The sequence below is a fragment of the Tachyglossus aculeatus genome, chromosome 5 (assembly GCF_015852505.1).
Source record: "Tachyglossus aculeatus isolate mTacAcu1 chromosome 5, mTacAcu1.pri, whole genome shotgun sequence".
In the NCBI taxonomy this organism is placed as follows: Eukaryota; Metazoa; Chordata; class Mammalia; order Monotremata; family Tachyglossidae; genus Tachyglossus; species Tachyglossus aculeatus.
In genome coordinates, this window is record NC_052070.1 from 24,311,991 (window position 1) to 24,331,571 (window position 19,581).

Below are 19,581 nucleotides of genomic sequence, written 5' to 3' on the forward strand. Positions count from 1 at the left end.
GAAGTACAATTACTAAGACTTTGCTGGTGAGAAGCACTTAGTACAGTAAGTGCTCAATAAATACCACTGACTGATGATCACTCATTTGCCCTTATTACTGTCCTAAACATCTGAGCCATATTGGAGCATTCAGAAATTGCTATGACCAGGTAACACTTTATATGTGGAGCTAAAATAATCCTGATTTTGGGGGACAATGTGAGTGGGACTTGGTGTATCTCTCCCCCTTGCAGTTCAAATGATAGAAATGTACGGAATTTGCAGCAGGAGATGGGTCACTGGTGTCTCCAGGCAGTGATGTTACATCCTGAAGAGTTGGAAGGAGGAAATTAATCAGAGTTCTAGGAGTCAGGAGGACCTGGATTCTAATCCTGGCTCTGCCACTTACCTGCTCTGTGACCTTGGGAAAGTCACTTAACTTCTCTGTGCTTCCATTCATTCATTTATTCATTCATTCATTCTTTCAATCGTATTTATTAAGTGCTTACTGTGCGCAGAGCACTGTTTTAAGCACTTGGGAAGTACAAGTCGGCAACATATAGAGACAGTCCCTACTCGACTCACAGTCTAGAAAAGGGAGGCAGACAATAGATCCCTCATCTGCAAAATGGGGGGTCCCATGTGGGACATAGACTGTGTCCAACCTGATTACTTTGTGTCTTCTCCAGTGCTTAGAACAGTGCCTGGCACATAGTAAGCACTTAAAAAAACCAAAAAAAAGAAAAAGAGAAAAAATATGATTTTGACTGAAAAGGAGAACAGCAACGTAGACCTTATTTTACAATGAATACATATAAAGCCCAAATAACGCACTATCCATTATTTAAGGAAGGATTGGCAAACAATAAGTGATGCTGTATGCAATGACTTCAGTCTCTGAGGGGGGAAAACTTAACAAGACTTAAGAGTAATGACTTTAAAGAGGTCAATCAAACATCCAACTTTTCAGCTAAATTGTAATTCATGGAAAGCAGCCCTCTATTAGCTTGTATCTACAAAAGACAATTGCTTGGATTGTTTGCTAATATCAGATGATCTGGGACTTTCTTCAGCACTGAAGTACACTATTGTAGAAATATCTCGATCTGGGGCTGTGAAATAGTTTAACTATCACCACATCCAGATCACATACGCACTGCAAAAGTCCCATAAAATTTTTCAGCTTGATCCATCACAGTCCCTCAATGCAATGCAGCTTTTATATTGCCAGCACTGTCCAGTGTGAGGTTTGGGTATCCTCCCAAGGCTAATGAAACAGAGAACTGGGGTAGGGACACTGAATTCATATTCTCCCTGGTAAACAATAATAATAATAATGGCATTTATTAAGCGCTTACTAAATAGATAAGCTAGAGTCAACTCCAGTGGCCAAGAGCAGCCAACTGTTGTGTGAATCAGCCTCTATGTGAGAGTGCTGAGTGTGGGCCATTAAACACAAAGTAAGTGAATATCCTTGCCTTAAAATATGAAGGCATTTGACTCCCACTTTAGAACAAAGATCTGAAGCTAGTGTGTGTGTTTGAGCCATTTATTTTGCTGATGGGCCAGTGGTTAATTGGCATATGCTAGCCTCCTCACTGTGCCTCGTTCTCACCTGTCCCACCATCGACCCCTGGCCCACGTCCTCCCCGTGGCCCGGAATGCCCTCCCTCTGCACATCCGCCAAACTAGCTCTCTTCCTCCCTTCAAAGCCCTACTGAGAGCTCACCTCTTCCAGGAGGCCTTCCCAGACTGAGCCCCCCATTCCTCTCCCCCTCCCCATCTCCCCCCGTCCTACATCCTTCCCCTCCCCACAGCACCTGTATATATGTTTGTACAGATTTATTACTCTATTTTACTTGTACATGTTTACTATTCTATTTATTTTATTTTGTTAATATGTTTTGTTTTGTTGTCTGTCTCCCCCTTCTAGACTGTGAGCCCGCTGTTGGGTAGGGACCATCTCTATATGTCGCCAACTTATACTTCCCAAGTGCTTAGTACAGTGCTCTGCACACAGTAAGCGCTCAATAAATACGATTGAATGAATGAATGAATGTGCTAAGGATCTACCCTTACTTGGAACAATGTAGGAGGGAAAAGACCACAAAATCAAAAATAAAAGATAATAGATAGGTAGGAAGACAGACAGCCTCATAGAGAGTGTTACTGTTGTCTTTCCAGGCTCCGGGTCTGAGGCAGTGAGATGAACGTCAGGCTGCTTCTGCTGTGGAGTCAACACTGATCTATCCCCTCAACTTTTCTGTCCGTCATAACATGCCTCCCCCCCACCCTCCCACCACCCACAACCTGGATGTCACTGAGCCCAAGCACAGGGTCTCTGCTGCTGTGGCAGTTTTACTCTTTCCCTTTGTTCTTCCCAACCATTTTTTTCCCATTAGTGGTAATGGATTGCACCAAGACTACTATATCTCCTTCTGATTTTCACTTAGGCAGTGGTAAACACTGTGCCCTCGGCACTATTGTGCCCTAGCACTTTCAATCATTATTTTATAGGATAATAATGATAATAATAACAATAATAATAATAATGATATTTAAGTGCTTAATATGTGCCAAGCACTGTTATAAATCCTCACTTTCCCTCCATTTGGAGTCTTTGCAGAGTGTGAGCTCCTTCAGAGACAGGGACCATGTTTAATTCCCAAATGTGTATTCTCTCCCAGTATTTAGTACAGTGCTCCTTACACAGTAAGAGTAAGCACTTAATAAATACTATTACAACTATTTGTAAGTACTGGGTAATTATTCACCCTCATGGAATTAAGAACCTTGACACACTAGGTAGTAACACGATGTCACAGAAAGGGATTGGGAAGTTACCAGTGAGTTTTCAACTTCCGTGTCTAGAGAGCTTGTATCAAAGATTCCAGCTTCCTATATCAATGATTCCTTGATTGACTCATCTTATCTTGTCATTGACACTCTCAGGCCCTTGATCCAATATGAAAGATAAGAAAATGAAGAGCAGTTTTCGAGAACTTAGGTGGAGATGGAAACGATTTGTGCCAATCGTTTAAAAACTATTCAATTAACTGAAAACTGAAAGGTGTCGAGTGTTGCATTCTCCCTCCCTCCACGTTACCTTGCAAACATCTTGCTACTCGTGTTCCTTTCTTAGATCCCAGAAAGAGAACTATATGTTCAAGTAGTTGACACATAGTAAGGGCTTAACAAATACTATTATTATTATTATTATTATCATTATTATTATTATTATTATTATCATCATAGGGAGATGAAAGGGCTACGTTGACGTTGCTTGAGTGGATCAATACTGTGATTTTTTGCTTTTAGGAAAAGTGTCCTAATTTTAAGACGTTGCAAAGTAAGCAAACACCTGCAAGCTGGGCCCTCCAGAATTAGATGAGAATCCAAGACCCAGTATGCTCCTTTTGAAATAGTGCAGTAGTGCCCTGAAATGAGAGCTTCTGCAGTGTCTAATCTCCCTCTTTTTTTCTTCAGTACATTTGATTTCCAGAAGTAGCACATGGAGCTGGAAATATACATTTAAACCATTTGCATCTAAATAACCCCATTCATTCCTATGCTCAGAGAGCCGGGGGGTGGCAGGCAGAAAACAAACAAAACAAACGGGGACCATCTGGGCATATATAGATATTTGTGCAGGGTCAGCTTGACTGAGACTAAGGTCTGGAATGATGCAGCAGATGATCCCCACCGTGGGACAACCTGATCACCTTGTAACCTCCCCAGTGCTTAGAACAGTGCTTTGCACATAGTAAGCGCTTAATAAATGCCATCATTATTATGATCCCAAGGAAGTGGAAAGCAGAAATCAGGCTACGGAAATACTATTGGGCTGCACGTATTAGACATTTTACCACCTGTTATAATAGACTTTGGTCTAATAAAGATCTAGTTCATGGAAAAAGTTATATAAGGTACACAGTTTTGGAAATTCTCAAATCTCGCTTCGACTACTTCACCAGTCTCCTGGCAGACTTCCCTGACTCCATTCTCTGTCATCAACTACTTGATTATTTTCCCCTCTGGCCTGGAAATCCCTCTCCCTTCATAACTGATAGACCACTATTCTCCCAAACTTCAAAACCTTACTAAAATAATTCCCTGACTAACCTGTCATCTCTCTACTCTCTTTGCCCTCCCTTATGGATCACCTATGCATGTACGTCTGTAACTTTTAAGCACATTGATACTGACCCTACAGCATTTATGTACATATCTTTAGGCTCTGTTGTTTCCCCTACCTGAGATTTATTTTAATGTCTGTCCCCCCTCCACTTAATTGTAAGATACTTGATGACAATATCCTGTCACCAACTCTACTGTATTATACTCTTCCAAGTACCTAATACAGTACTCCACACACACTAAATGCTTAATAAGTACTACTGACCTTGGACAAGTCCATTAACTTATCTGTGCCTCAGTTCCATCATGGGTAAAATGGAGATTAAAACTGTGAGTACTTTGAGGAACAGGGACAGTGTGCAAATATATTATCTTGTATCTTTGGGACTGAGGGTCGGGTGAATATCAGCTCTTAAAAGGTACAGATTCAATGCGTAGGTGATAGAGATGGGAGAGAGTAGGAGAAATGAGGGCTGAATTCAAGAAGGCCTCTTGGAGAGATTGTGATTTTAGTAGGGCTTTGATGGTGGGGACAGTGGCAGTCTGTCATAGGCTGTAAGCTCACTGTGGGCAGGGAATGTGTCTGTTCATTTTTGTATTGTACTCTTTCAGGAGCTTAGTACAATGCTCTGCAAACAGTAAGTGCTCAATAAATACAATTGACTGAAATATGATTAAATGAAGGGGAAAGGCATCCCAGGCCAGGGGAGGATGTCGGCCAAGGGTCAGTGGTGAAATAGGTGAAAACTGGGTACTATGAGTAGGTTGGCGTTAGAGGAACAAAGAGAGTGGACTGAGTTGTCAGAGGAAATCACTGAGGTAAGATGGGAGGGAGAGAGCTTATTGAAGGCAGTAGAGGCACAGTCGTAACTAATTTATGAATTAATGGGGGTAGGAGAGAGAATAAGGATAAGACTGGTAGCAGCAAGAGTATGGAAAGATGGAATAAAGGAATACATAAGGGAGTATACCTACATACATAAATGCTGAAGATGGCTATAAAATGCATACCTGAGGATTCCCTCGAAAAGGAAAGGAGAGCAGATAAATTGTTCAAAAGCTAAGGAATTTAGAGTCTGAAGTTCTGATTTTTGTTCTAATGTCCTCTTATATGGAAAATTATCTCTAGCCCTGTGGAGACTGTAAACAGCTTTATTGCCAACTGTCCTGGTCTGTTTAGCTCTCTCTCCTACCTGTAACCTGGACAACTTTTCTCCCTGTAAAACCTTCCAGTTGATGTTGAAGATTTTTTTCCTTTGGGGACTGAGAGCCCGAGAAGTCTTTGTCTCCAAATGAAGAAATGCTATCAAAGAAATGGGTGTCTTACCCGAGGGTCCTAGCCTGACTCTACTGCAAACTTGCTTGCTCACTGTGTAAACTTGTGGCAAGACTCTTAACTTTTTAAGAGAGATGGGAGATGGGAGAGAGTAGGGGAAATGAGGGCTGAGTTCAGGAAGTTCTCTGGGAGTGACTGTGATTTTAGTAGGGCTTTGATGGTGGGGAGAGTGGCGGTCTGCCGTAGATTGTAAGCTCACTGTGGGCAGGTAATGTGGCTGTTCATTTTTGTATTGTACTCTTTCAGGAGCTTAGTACAGTGTTCTGCAAATAGTACCCGCTCAATAAATACGATTGACTGAAATATGATTAAATTTTATATTCTCACCTGCACCATCACTCCCAAGTTAACAAAATGGCTCATGTTTAGCATCCTATATGAAAAGGTTATCAATAACAATGCAGAGATAGGGGTTAAGACCCTAAAAATGCAGTCACCTTCACTGAGATAATAACAATCCATGAGAGAGGGATGAGACATAATAGCTTAACATTCCAAGCTAGTGAGAAGCTGAAACAGCAAAATAATGGGGAAATGTGTTCTGGGGATATATCATTAGCGGTGAAGGTTTCTTACTGAAAAATCATCAAAGACATCTTATGTGGTGGACAAACTCTGAAGGAATCCCAAAAACAACTGGCTAAAATCAATCAATCAATCAATGATATTTATCTCTAGACATGTATCTAGAGATATTTATCTCTAGCTTTTTATGTCTACTAACTCTGCTTTATTGTACTCACAGTAATTCAATAAAATGCCATGAATTGATTAATACATGCTATGTACAACACAGTCTGTAGACATGTTCCTGGCCAAAAGGAGCTTACAGTCTAGAGCGGGAGACAGACATTAAAAACTAATATAAAATAATACACTAAGGGAACGTTTATAAGTGCTGTGGAACTGTGGGTGGGGTGAATATCAAGTATTTAAAGGGCACAGAGCCAAGGCATAGGTGATAGAGAGGTAACAGGGGAAATGAGGGCTGAATCAAGGAAGACCTCTTGGAGGAGTTGTGATTTTACCAGGGCTTTGATGGTCGGGAGAGTGGTGGTCTGACATACATTCAGCAGCCATGTGAAGCAGCAATGTGACACAGCATGGCTAGTGTTTAGAGGTGGATAGAGCATAATAATAATAATAATAATAATGGCATTTATTAAGTGCTTACTAGGTGCTAAGCACTGTTCTAAGCACTGGGGAGGTTACAAGGTGATCAGGTTGTCCCACATGGGGCTCACAGTCTTAATCCCCATTTTTACAGTTAAGGTAACTAAGGCACAGAGCAGTTAAGTGACTTGCCCAAAGTCACACAGCTGACAATAAGCGGAGCCAGGATTTGAACCCATGACCGCTGATTCCAAAGCCCGTGTTTTTTCCACTGAGCCACGCTGCTTCCCATGGGCCTGGGAGTCAGAAGAACCTGGGTTTTAATCCCGGCTCCACCACTCGTGTGCTTAACTTCCTGTGCCTCAGTTCCCTCATCTTTAAAATGGGATTAAGACCCTGAGGTCCATGTGGGACAGGGACTGTGTCCAACCTAATTACCTTGTATCAACCCCCATGCTTAGGACATTGCTTGGCACATAGTAAGCGCTTAACCATTCATTCATTCATTCATTCATTCAATCGTATTTATTGAGCACTTACAGTGTGCAGAGCAACCGTATTAAGCTCTTGGGAAGTACAAATCAGCAACGTATACAGACGATCCCTACCCAACAATGGGCTCACAGTCTAGAAGGGGGAGACAGACAACAAAACAAAACAAGTAGACAGGTGATACCACAATTATTAATTATTATTATTATTATGAAGGTGGAGGGAGAATGTAGGCAAGGGATCAGTGGTGAAACAGGTGAGATCTAGGTACAGTGAGTAGGTTGGTTAGAGGAACAAAGTAAGAGGACTGAGTTATTAGTAGGAAATCAGTGAGTTAAGATGGGAGTGGGAGAGCTGATTAGTTTCTTTAAAGATGATGGCAAGGAGTTTTGGTTTCATACGATGGTGACTGGGCAACCAATATAGGTTCTTGGGAGTGGGAAAGTGTGGGTTCTTGGCAAGCAGTGTGCAGCGTGGCTCAGTGGAAAGATCCCGGGCTTTGGAGTCAGAGTTCATGGGTTCAAATCCCAGTTCCGCCAACTGTCAGCTGTGTGACTTTGGGCAAGTCACTTAACTTCTCTGTACCTCAGGTACCTCATCTGTAAAATGGGAATTAAAGCTGTGAGCCCCCCCGTGGGACAACCTGATCACCTTGTAACCTCCCCAGCACTTAGAACAGTGCTTTGCATATAGTAAGCGCTTAACAAATACCCCAAAACAACAACAACTAATGGATACACCATGGGCCTGGGAGTTAGAAGGACCTGGGTTCTAACCCCAGCTGTGCCACTTGCCTGCTGTCACTTGGGCAAGTCACTTAGCTTCTCTTTGCCTCAACTACCTCATCTCTAAAAAGGGGATTAAGACTCTGAATCCTATCTGGGTCATGGACTGTGTCCAATCAGATTCTCTAGTAACTACCCCAGCAGTAGTACAGTGCCCAGCACATAATAAGCGCTTAACTAATGCCATTAAAAATGGGGAAATGGGGAAAGAATAGCTTTTTATAAAAATACTCTAGGCAGCAGTGTGAAGTAAGGACTGGAACTTGGAAATGCAGGAGGCAGAGAAGTCAGAGAGGAGATGGGTGCAGTTTTCAGCAGGATAGAAAAAGTTCTTACATCAGTGTCATAGCAGTTTGGATAGAGAAAAAAGGGCAGATTTTAGCAATGTTATGAAGGTACAACCAACTAGTTCTGGTGACAGATTGATCATGTCAGTTGAATGAGAGCGCTGAGATGAGGATAATGCTAAGATTACAGGGTGTATACAGCGATAGGAAAGTGATAGGGGAGGATGAGGTTTGAGTGAGAAGATGAGGAGTTCTCTTTTTGACATGTTAAGTTTCAGGTAATGGCAGTACAACCAGGTAGAGGCAGATTTGGGAATCATCCACATAGAGATGATAGTTGAAGCCTTGGGAGCAAACGAGTTCTCCAAAGGATTGGATGTAGATGAAAAATAGAAGGGGACCCAGAATTAAGCCTGTGAGGGACTCCCACAGTTAGAGGGTAGGAGGGAGAGAGGAACCTGGAAAGAGCCTGAGAATGAGCAGACAATGAGATAAGAGGAGAACCAGGAGAGGACAGCATCAGTAAAACCAAGTTTAGATAATGTTTCCAGGAGAAATACGTGGTCCACTTTGTAAAAGGCTGCTGAGAAGTTGAGTAGTGTTAGGATGGAGTAGATGCCATTGGATTTGGCTAAAGGAGATCATTGGTGATCTTAAAGAGGACAGTTTCTGTGGAGTGAAAGAGGCAGAAGATAGATTGTGGGTTAAGGAGAGAATTGGAGGAGAGGAAGTGGAGGCAGTGGTTGTAGACAACTAACTCTGAGCCCACTGTTGGGTAGGGGCCGTCTCTATATGTTGCCAGCTTGTACTTCCCAAGCGCTTAGTACAGTGCTCTGCACACAGTAAGTGCTCAATAAATACAATTGAATGAATGAATGAACTCAAGGAGGAAGAGGAATGACAGGAGGGAGACCACAGGTGGCTGTTGAACAATCTATTCTGGCAAATGCCTGCTGATGGATCATGTTCTAGCACATCAGAGCTCTGCTGAGATCACTTGGGCTATAAATGTTTTTGTAGGTACAATCACTGTAGGTCTATCACAGCCTACTGAATACCCATCCAAATACACATGCTGTATCCACTGCCCTAGCAGGGGAATACAACTGGTAGAAACAGGAGATCGTACATGACGCTGTGAAGCCACTAACTCAATAATCGATTTCTTCACACAGGGTTTCAATCAATCAATCAAAAATCGAATATAAATCAAGCACCCAGTCTCAAAGGCTACGTGAATGGATGGAGGATCATGCATCATTATGGCTCTTCCTTGCAAATTGACTTGTTTTTAAAGTGAGGAGAATTTCATTCAATCGTATTTATTGAGCCCTTACTGTGTGCAGAGCACTGTACTAAGTGCTTGGGAAATACAAGCTGGCAACATATAGAGACGGTCCCTACCCAACTGCGGGCTCACAGTCTAGAAGGGGGAGACAGACAACAAAACAAAACATATTAACAAAATAAAATAAATATGTACAAGTGAAATAAATAGAGTAATAAATATGTACAAACATATATACATATATATGTATATATATATACAGGTGCTGTGGGGAGGGGAAGGAAGTAAGGTGGGGGATGGGGAGGGTCAGGAGGGGGAGAGGAAGGAGGGGGCTCAGTCTGGGAAGGCCTCCTGGAGGAGGTGAGCTCTCAGTAGGGCTTTGAAGGGAGGAAGAGAGCTAGCTCGGCTTCATTATTATTATTATTAAGCGCTTACTATGTGCCAAGTACTGTTCAAAGCACTGAGCACACTGCTTCCCCACAAATGCAGAGAACAGTGCTTGGCACATAGTAAGTGCTTAGCAAATACCAACATTATTATTAAATGCCATTGACTGAGAAAAGGGGGGCTCCCTCCACCCCCACAAAAGGGGGCCTAGGCTGTGCAGAGCTCCCTGCCCTCCCGTTTCCATGCCCCCCATTTTTCCCGCTCACATTTTTGGGCATCTCTGGGCCGGAAGGAGAATGAATACCATACACTTAATTTGTTGGATAAATAGTAAGAGCATGAGCCTGGGGGTCAGAATACCCCCTTCTAGACTGTAAGCTCACTGTGGGCAGGGAATATGTTTATTTCCATATTGTCCTCTCCCAAGCCCTTAGTACAGGAAGCACTCCATAAATACGATTGACTGACTGGCTGACCTGGGTTCTAATTCTGGCCCTGCCATTTTCCCGCGGTATGAACTTGGATAACTTCTCTGTGCCTCAGTTTCCTCATCTGCAAAATGGGGATTCAATACCTGTTCTCCCTCCTACTTAGACTGTGAACTCTATGTGGGGCAGACTCTTTCTTTTCTGATTATCTTGTATCTAGCCCAGTGATTAGGTACTGTAGATATTGTAGATCAGTGGAAAGAGCCCGGGCTTTGGAGTCAGAGGTCATGGGTTCAAATCCCAGCTCTGCCAACTGTCAGCTGTGTGACTTTGGGCAAGTCACTTCACTTCTCTATGCCTCAGTTACCTCATCTGTGAAATGAGGATTAAGACTGTAAGCCCACCGTGGGACAACTTGATCACCTTGTAACCTCCCCAGCACTTAGAACAGTGCTTTGCACATAGTAAGCGCTTAATAAATGCCATTATTATTATTATTATTATTATTATTATTCTTATTACTGGGTTTGGCACATAGCACTTAAACATACTATTATTGCTATTAGTATTATTACTACAAGCCAGCCTATCTTTCAATAGAGACAGTCATAACCCAGTGTCTAAACTTGCATACTTATGTAAAAGTGAAAAAAAGGAAGTACTGTAGTTTATTGTCAGGTCTCTAAAAGCCCAACAGTAGTCAGATAAAAGTGTGGGGTGATGAAGAGACAGTTCCAATAAAAGATATTTTTAAGTCCATCATTTTTTTTTTACCTCTGTGACAGTTGCTACTGCAGTAAACACACCCACTATTCTTGACGTTTTCTCAACTTTTTCTCATCCAAATGAGAAAAACCATCAGAGTGTTCAGAGAATCTGTCAAACCCGATCCACGCATTGAGTTGCTATCCTGTTAAAGCATTAGCACACTTCAGGTATCTACAAGGATTCTGCTTTCTACCAGAAAAGAAATCCAGTAGCAATCATGTAGTTATCTAAACCACTGACGGATTCATGTGTAACAAAATAAATTCATGATTATTCTAAGGTAAATTAAAATTTCATAACCCTTGTGAAGACATCACACAGCATGGAATTTTAGATCAGAAGGTAACTGAATTAGCACTAATTTGAGGAGTGTTCGATGGGATCAATTTTCTGTTGAGAAACAGAAGATTTAACAATACTCAAATGACTGTCTTCTGGAAATAAATTTGAAGTACTATGCAAGTGCTGAGGGGTTGTGATTTTCTACCTGAAAAATCCACATCAATTTTGATAAAAGTTGCATTGACATTTTCTGATTATGTTGTGCAAACATGGTCACACCAAGGGAGCCATTCTGGAGATCTGAAACATTAATCCCTGCTGTATTTGATGTCTAGCATTTGATAGCCAAATCAAAATCTCTACTAAAATGCTAACATTAATTTCAATTGCAGGTAGCCAGGTTAATCTTCAGTTGCAGGTAGAGCAAATATCCTTAAAAATATTTTCTTTATCCTATAACTTTAGGCCTGGTATTTGTTAAAATCTTATTATATGGCAGGCCCGGGTCCTCACGTGAAGCAGCAAGGCTCAGTGGAAAGAGCATAAGCTTGGGAGTCGGAGGACCTGGGCTCTAATCCATGCTCCATGACTTGTCTACTGTGTGACCTTGGACAAGTCATTTAACTTTGCAGTATAATAATAACAATGATGGCATTTATTAAGCACGTACTATGTGCCAAGCACTGTTCTAAGCGCTAGGGAGGTTACAAGGTGATCAGGTTATCCCACAGGGGGCTCACAGTCATAATCCCCATTTTTCAAATGAGGTAACTGAGGCACAGAGGAGTTCAGTGACTTGCCCAAAGTCACACAGCCGACAATTGGCGGAGCCGGGATTTGAACCCGTGATCTCTGACTCCAAAGCCCGGGCTCTTTCCACTGAGCCACGCTGAGTTATCTCATCTGTAAAATGGGAGCCCCATATGGGAGTTGGACAGTGTTCAACCTGATTAATTCGTATCCACCCCAGCACTTAGTACAGTGCCTGGCACATAGTGAGCACTTATTTATTTATATTAATGTCTGTCTACCACTCTAGATTGTAAGCTCATTATGCCAATTCATTCATTCATTCATTCAATTCATTCAGTTATTGAGCACTTACTGTGTGCAGAGCACTGTACTAAGCACTTGAAAGAGTACAATACAACAATAAACAGACACATTATCTGTCCACAATGTGCTTACTGTCTTGAGGGAGGGAGACAGGCATTAATATATATATAAATATAATATATATAAATAAATTACAGTTATGTACATAAGTGTTGTGGGGCTGGAAGGGGGGATGATCAAAGGGAGCAAGTCAGGATGACACAGAAGGGAGTGGGAGAAGAGGAAAGGGGAGTCTTCATCAAGGAAGGCCTCTTGGAGGAGATGTGTCTGCAGTAAGGCTTTGAAGTGGTGGGGAGAGTAATTTCTTGTCAGATTTGAGGAGGGAGGTCATTCCTGGCCAGAGGCAAGATGTGGGCAAGGAGTCACTGGAGAGATAGATGAGATTGAGGAAGAGAGAGAATTTGTCATAAGAGGAGTGAAGTGTGTTGGCTGGGTTATAGTAGGAGAATAGTGAGGTGAAGTAGAAGTGGGCAAGGTGATTGAGCACTTTTAAGACAGTGGTAAGGAATTTTTGTTTGATGCAGAGGTGAATGGACAACCACTGGAGTTTCTTGAGGAGTGGGGAAACATGTTTCATTCATTCATTCATTCATTCAATCGTATTTATTGAGCACTTACTGTGTGCAGAGCACTGTACTAAGCGCTTGGGAAGTACAAGTTGGCAACATATAGAGACGGTCCCTACCCAACAATGGGCTCACAGTCTTGAAGGGGGAGACAGAGAACAAAACAAAAGATATTAACAAAATAAAATAAATAGAATATGTAAAAGTAAAATAAATAAATAAATGGAGTAATAAATACGTACAAACATATATACGTATATACAGGTGCTGTGGGGAAGGGAAGGAGGTAAGGTGGGGGGGTGGAGAGGATGGAGGGGATGGTTTTGAACATTTTTACAGAAAAATGATCTGGAGAGCAGAGTGAAGTATGGACTGGAGTGGGGAGAGACAGAAGGCTGGGAGGTCAGCAAGGAGGGTGATACAGTAAATGAGGAGGAAGAGGATAAGTGATTGCATAAACGTGGTAGCCATTTGGATGGCGAGGAAAGGACAGATTTTAGCGAAGGGTGGAACGGACAGGATTTAGTGACGGATTGAGTTTGTGCATTGAAAAGCAGAGAGGAGTCAAGAAAACACCAAGATTATGGGCTTGTGAGACAGAAAGGATACTAGTGCCATCTACAGTGATGGGAAAAGTCAGGGGGAGGACAGGGTTTGAGAGGAAAAATAAGGAGTTCTGTTTTGGACATGTTAGTTTGAGGTGAAGGGAGGACATCCAAGTAGAGTTGTCTTGAAAGCAGGAGGAAATGCAAGACTGCAGAGAGGGAGAGAGATCAGGGCTGGAGATGTAGATTTGGGGGTCATCCACATAGAGGTGGTGGTCGAAGCCATGGAAGCAAATGAGTTCTCCAAGGGACTGGGTGTAGATGGAGAATAGAAGGGGACCCAGACTGAGTCTTGAAGGACCCCCCACAAACACACCGGGGTGGGAGTCAAAGGAGAATCTCATGAAGGAGCCTGATAATGAGTGGCTAGAGAGATGAGGAGAACCAGGAGAGGACAGTACCAGTGAAGCTAAGGTTGGATATTGTTTCCGGGAGAAGAGGGTGGTCCACGGTGTCGAAGGCAACTGAGAGGTCGAGGAGGATTAGGATTGGAGTAGAGGCCATTGGATTAGTCAAGAAGGCGGTCATTGGTGACCTTTGGTTTCTGTGGAGTGAAGGGGACCAAAGCCAGATTGGAGGTGGGTCAAGTAGAGAATTAAAAGAGGAATTTGAGACAGCAGGTGTAGACAACTCACTCAGGGAGTTTGGAGAGGAATGGTAGAGGGCGATGGGACAATAACAGGAGGGATCCATGGGGTCAAGGGTGGGGTTTTTTAGGATAGAGGAAACATGGGCATGTTTGAAAGCAGTGGGGAAGAAGACATTGGAGAGCAGACATTTGAAGATGGCTATTAGAGAGGGAAGAAGAGAGGGGTAGAGTGTTTTGAAAATAATTTTTGATAATTCTATTGAAATGTACTTTCCCAAGAGCTTAGTACAGTGCTCTGCACATAAGAAGTACTCAACGAATGCCATTGATTGATTGATTGAATAACAAATACCATAAAGAACAAACAAAAACTTCGGGTATACATTTTTTTTTAATGTATGATCACCAGAGCTATACCAAATACTCTCCAAAGGAACTGAAAAATTAAGAGAAGAGTTTTCCTGGATTTTGAGGATCACCAATCAATCAATTAATCAATCTTATTTACTGAGCACTTAATGAAGACGACCGTATTAAGTGCTGGGAAGCATACAATGTAACAGAGTTGACAGATATGTTCCCTGCCCACAGTGAACTTACAGTCTAGAGGAGAGACAGACACTAACATAGATAAATACATTTTGGATATGTACATAAGTGCTGTAGGGATGAGGGAGGAGTGAATAATGGGTGCAAATCCAAATGCATGAATAGAGTGGAAAGGAGTGGGAGAGGAGGAAATGAGGACTGAGTCATGGAAGGTCTGTTGGAAAAGAGGCATTTTTAATTCATTCATTCATTCAATAGTATTTATTGAGCACTTAGTGTGTGCATAGCACTGTATTAAGCACTTAGCACTGTACTAAGAGCTTAATAAGCTTTTAATAAGGTTTTGAATGTGGGCAGAGTGATCATCAGTTGAAAAAGAGGAGGGAGAATGCACCTGTGCCAGAGGTAGGTTTTGGATGACAGTTCAACTTGGAGATAGGTGAGATCAAAGCACACTGAGTATATTGGCATTAGAGGAGTGAAGAGTGCATCCTGGGTTGCAGTAGGAAAGCAGTGGGGAATGATAGAAGGGGGCAAGTTGCTTGAGTGCTCTGTGCCAACGGTAAGGGATTTCTGTTTGATGTGGAGGTGGATGGAGGTTGCCAATGGCTGCCCATAATCATAATTCTGGTACATCCCAAAATTCTGTTGAATTGGGTCCAAACCAAACTGTCAGCAATAATGATGACCTATACACTCTCTAGTTGTTAGGTGGCAATCCCCAGGAGATTAGATAATATGTGAGTAGGGTGAGAGGAGAAAGGAGGAATGGTGTTCTGTGTTGATTATTTTTACATTGCTGATACATCAACTGGTGGTCAACTACGGCCCCCAGATCTTTTTCTGTCACCTTTATGTTACTTGGTTTTCATCCCTGAGTACCCTCCCTTGAACAGAGTCTACTGAACTTCATCTTGATTTGGGGAGATCGTTCTTCCACACTTAAGTCCATTTCAATTTTATTTTTGTCTCCCAAAGTGATAGTAGGCCTGTCCAAATGCAGTTTATCTGCAAACGTGATTCTGTCTTCAAGATCAATAAAGATATTGAATGGAACTGGCTCCAGGTCTGATCTCTGTAGCACAAACATTCGATTCATCCCCATAGGTTGACAGTGAACCACTGTTAACTATACTTTAGGTGTGACCCTCTAACTAGCTGAGCACTTACCTACAAGAAGCATCATCTCTGAAAATTGTCATGTGAGGCAGAATCAATAGCCTTCCTGAGATCTAGATAGATTGCATCTTTGCTTCCATCTTGACTATGCGATCTGTCACTCAATCTATCAGACAAAGGAACTGCATTTGTCACAACTTGTAAAAAGCCGGGCTTATTGCTTCTTAGCATTTGCGCTTGTATAAGGGTTGCACTTTCACTGTTTGCATCTTTGTTCCAAGATTTTCACAGCTACCAGTGGTAAGATGGCCAGTTTGTAAATATCAGATGGCTCCTTTTGGTATTCATTTAAAGATGGAAATAACCTTTGGCCTTTTCCAGTTGATCAGTCAATCAATCAATCAGTGGTATTTATTGAGCACTAACTATGTGCAGAGCACTGAATTAAGTGCTTGGGAAAGTACAATGCAACAAAATTGGTAGACATGTTCCCTGCACACAATGAACTTAAAGCATACACACCACCTACAATGCACCAAACCGTTGGATAGAAAACAGCTTCATTTTAGTTCCCTAATTGCCCATTTTGATATTATTGTTGCAGGTCACTGGTCCCTTAAAATGGCATTTTTGAAGCCTAAAGATATATTTCCCGCTTGTTCTGCCCTCCATGATTTCCAAATGTAATTATCTGGTATTTCTGCACATTATCTGCCAATTTCTGCAAGAATCATTTTTTTTATTTTAATACTTTCATTGTTATAAATATTCTCTTTAATCATTCTTTTCTCTGTGGATTGGCTTCTGGCCCAAGTGGGTCATGCTCTGGGGAACACCATGTAGCTTTGTGGAAGGAGCACAAGAGAATCAGTGTGGTTTAGTGGATAGAGAACAGGCCTGTGAATCTAATTCCACTCTGCCTCTTGTCTGCTGTGTGACCTTGGGCAAATCACTTAACATCTCAGTTACCTCATTTGTAAAATGGGGATTAAGACTGTGAGCCACCTGTGGGACAGAGACTGTGTCCAACCTGATTAGCTTGTATCTACCCCAGAGCTTAGAACAGTCCTTGACACATAGTAAGTGCTTAACAACACCATCATTATTATTATTAAGAGCACAGGACTGGAAATCAGGATTACTAATGGACAAATTGATCTCAATAATCAAAGGGCAATTTTCACCCAGGCTTCTGTGGCTCAAAACAAGGCACAAATTTGTGGGCTCTTCAGTGCAGCACCAATAAGTACTCTGATTACCCAATATGGATTTTAGGAGCATTTTCTGTACTCTGTGCTGGAAGAGCTTGGGAGAAGTGGCTGACTGAAAGGGGCCGTGGTTCCTGATATCCATTCCATAACAGAAAGCAATGGGGTGGACTCCTTTTTCAAGCAAAATGGCAACTTAGAATTTGATGCTTTATCCAGGCTGGGAATACCAGACTCGGGTGAACTACATAAAGAAAAGACTCAAGACAGCAAAACTCCTGTTTCTGAAGGTGGCCTGTGTCAGTCAGGTCCTCGTGGTTAAGGCCATCAGTTTTACAACATGAATGGATATTGTGTCTCTGCTGCCCAGTTCTTTATCAGAGGAGGATGCCAGGATATTGCTCCAGTAAGTAATGAGTTCCTTTAACAAATTCCTCTCTAGACTGATCTTTAAAGACTTGGTGCTGGTCAGTGAAAAATTTCTAAGTGGCTTTTTGGGATTGTTCGATGAACTGATGCACCAGAAAGCTGAAAAGGAAATGAAGAATAATCCTATTTATCTAATCACTGAAGAAGATCGGAAGCATGGGTCTAGTTTGGAAAGGAGGACCACAAATAAAAGTGACAAGAAGAATGAACAGAGAAAGAAAGCAACTAAGGGAAGTGGGGTTGTCAGAAGAGGTGGTGGCAGAAATGTCAGAGAGTTTAAGGTTAAGAAAAACAAGAAGAGAGGAAGAAAAGGTGAGGGCAATGATGATGAGTCACAGTCAACTTAGAAGGGAAGGAGCAAGCAGCCTGAGATAATGTTCATGTCCCTGGAAGAGATTAAGGATGTTTTGGGAAACCATACAAAGGGCTGTTCCCAGGAGCTTGCTACAAAACTCTCCAAACACTTAATAAGACTCTTTACATAAGAGATACCTGGAAGTGATGAGGTCAGCATTCATGTCTTCAACCTCCTCTGCTTCCGTCACTAGGAGAAAATGGACCATCAAAGACTTGCAAGAAGAGGTTTTGAACCTGTACAAAAGTATTAGATTATTTGAAAAAGGAATAAAGCACTTTACAGATGATACTCAAACCAGCTTTTCCAAACACTTGCTGAAAACAGTTTGTAAAGATATCTCAGACCTGATTTTAAATTTCTTAGCTGACCACCTTAATGATGGCAGTAGAAGATATAAGATTTTAGTCAGATTACCTCTTACAAAACTACATAACTCTCTCAATGAAAAGTCCTTAGAAGGCTTCCTTTCTTGTCTGGATTCTGTGGCAGATACTTGCGGTGTTATGGTGAAAAAGGGAGAGAAAAAAAATGAAAGACAGGTACTGTTTCAACACAGATAAGCCTTAATTGAACAGCTAAGAATTTCAGAAGACCCTGCTCCTATTCTGCACTTAACATTGGTCCTGCTGTTTCAGTTCTTCACTCACAGTATGCTTCAAGCATCTGGAAGATGGGTTCCCCAGATTATTAGTTTCCTCAACAGTAAGATCCCTGAGGATTAACATTTTCTCTTAGCCCAGTGCCATGGGCTCTGAGTGAAGCAGTTCATCAGTCAGAATAAGAAGACTGGGTAGGAAGGTGCCCTGCTGATTTTGCAGGAGGAGAGAGAAAAGGAAGATGCTTCCGTGCAGTTTGGAAAGAGCTCCAAGAAAGCTCCATAGCTAACAAGGACCTAGTCCTCAAACCAAGAAAATCCTCAGTCATGGAAGCATAAAGATTTTCATATAATCTGAACTTTGTGAAGGCATCAGGAAGGAAGTGGAAAAAAGATAAGGTGACAAAAAAACAAACATCATTTTACAGTTATTTTAAATCCAGTTCTTGAAAAAATGAATTCATCAACTCTAGTAAGCTGTCTCTTGATTCTGGAATTTAAAGTTTATGACATTATTCAGATCTAGGTCTTAATGGATCTGGGGTTCTTTTCCAGCTTCCTTTAAAAAAAAAATCCCCAAAAGTTTATCACTTTCCCTTCAGATGCTGGCTGACTAGTCCTTATCTTTTCTTCTGGTAAAGTAACTCTGCAAAGTAACTCTGCTGTAATTGTTATTAAATGTATATTTTCCTATAATTTAATCATAAAAAATATAAAACAGGTGTCTTGTTTTGAAACAGAAATTGCAAAAAAACATATTTTGGGTAAGAAATGAAATTTTCAGGTGTCCATAGCAGTGCATTTTATTTTGGAATAATTAAAAATGCCTTCCAATACAGCAACTCAAAATATTTCTTAATCCATCAGAAGTATAAATTACTTTTAACAAATTGACTTAATTTTCAGTTCTTGCCCTTTCGATTAAATCTCTGCAGGAAGACATGGTGGTTCAGCGATTGCATTTCCAGGCTTTTAAGGAAGAATTCACCAATTCTAGATGGAAAGGAATTTTGGTTACTGGGGGTTTTGTTGTGTTTTTGTCTCCAGAAAGAAGTAGAGATGTGGAAACTATTGAAACCCCAGTAAAAATATAGAGAAACCAAATCTGCATGCTGTTTCTAGAGCTAGTGGTGAACAGCACAAAGTTAGATTTACTTGGAAATGA

General features: G+C 41.6%; 1 pseudogene; it reads left to right on the forward strand.

The window, feature by feature from the left end:
- LOC119928749 overlaps positions 1–18,755 on the forward strand; it is a 43,976-nt pseudogene extending 25,221 nt beyond the window's left edge.
- The last annotated feature ends 826 nt before the right edge of the window (positions 18,756–19,581 follow it).